Below are 1039 nucleotides of genomic sequence, written 5' to 3'. Positions count from 1 at the left end.
TCCCTGGTTGATCCTGCCAGTAGTCATATGCTTGTCTCAAAGATTAAGCCATGCATGTCTCAGTACAAGCCGCATTAAGGTGAAACCGCGAATGGCTCATTAAATCAGTTATGGTTCCTTAGATCGTACCCACGTTACTTGGATAACTGTGGTAATTCTAGAGCTAATACATGCAAACAGAGTCCCGACCAGAGATGGAAGGGACGCTTTTATTAGATCAAAACCAATCGGTCGGCTCGTCCGGTCCGTTTGCCTTGGTGACTCTGAATAACTTTGGGCTGATCGCACGGTCTTCGTACCGGCGACGCATCTTTCAAATGTCTGCCTTATCAACTGTCGATGGTAGGTTCTGCGCCTACCATGGTTGTAACGGGTAACGGGGAATCAGGGTTCGATTCCGGAGAGGGAGCCTGAGAAACGGCTACCACATCCAAGGAAGGCAGCAGGCGCGCAAATTACCCACTCCCGGCACGGGGAGGTAGTGACGAAAAATAACGATACGGGACTCATCCGAGGCCCCGTAATCGGAATGAGTACACTTTAAATCCTTTAACGAGTATCTATTGGAGGGCAAGTCTGGTGCCAGCAGCCGCGGTAATTCCAGCTCCAATAGCGTATATTAAAGTTGTTGCGGTTAAAAAGCTCGTAGTTGGATTTGTGTCCCACGCTGTTGGTTCACCGCCCGTCGGTGTTTAACTGGCATGTATCGTGGGACGTCCTGCCGGTGGGGCGAGCCGAAGGCGTGCGACCGCCTCGTGCGTGCTCGTGCGTCCCGAGGCGGACCCCGTTGAAATCCTACCAGGGTGCTCTTTATTGAGTGTCTCGGTGGGCCGGCACGTTTACTTTGAACAAATTAGAGTGCTTAAAGCAGGCAAGCCCGCCTGAATACTGTGTGCATGGAATAATGGAATAGGACCTCGGTTCTATTTTGTTGGTTTTCGGAACCCGAGGTAATGATTAATAGGGACAGGCGGGGGCATTCGTATTGCGACGTTAGAGGTGAAATTCTTGGATCGTCGCAAGACGAACAGAAGCGAAA

General features: G+C 50.9%; 1 non-coding gene across 1 annotated transcript in view; it reads left to right on the top strand.

Annotated features, from left to right (window-relative positions):
• Positions 1-1039, top strand: part of LOC126196905 (small subunit ribosomal RNA) — a 1909-nt gene continuing 870 nt past the window's right edge. The window contains exon 1 of the ribosomal RNA XR_007539331.1: positions 1-1039. This exon is cut by the window's right edge and continues 870 nt beyond it. This is a non-coding gene — a ribosomal RNA (small subunit ribosomal RNA).

The sequence above is a fragment of the Schistocerca nitens genome, chromosome 7 (genome assembly GCF_023898315.1).
Source record: "Schistocerca nitens isolate TAMUIC-IGC-003100 chromosome 7, iqSchNite1.1, whole genome shotgun sequence".
Taxonomy (NCBI): domain Eukaryota; kingdom Metazoa; phylum Arthropoda; class Insecta; order Orthoptera; family Acrididae; genus Schistocerca; species Schistocerca nitens.
Note: the sequence above shows the minus strand (reverse complement) of the source record. Positions and strands in the feature narration are given on the sequence as shown.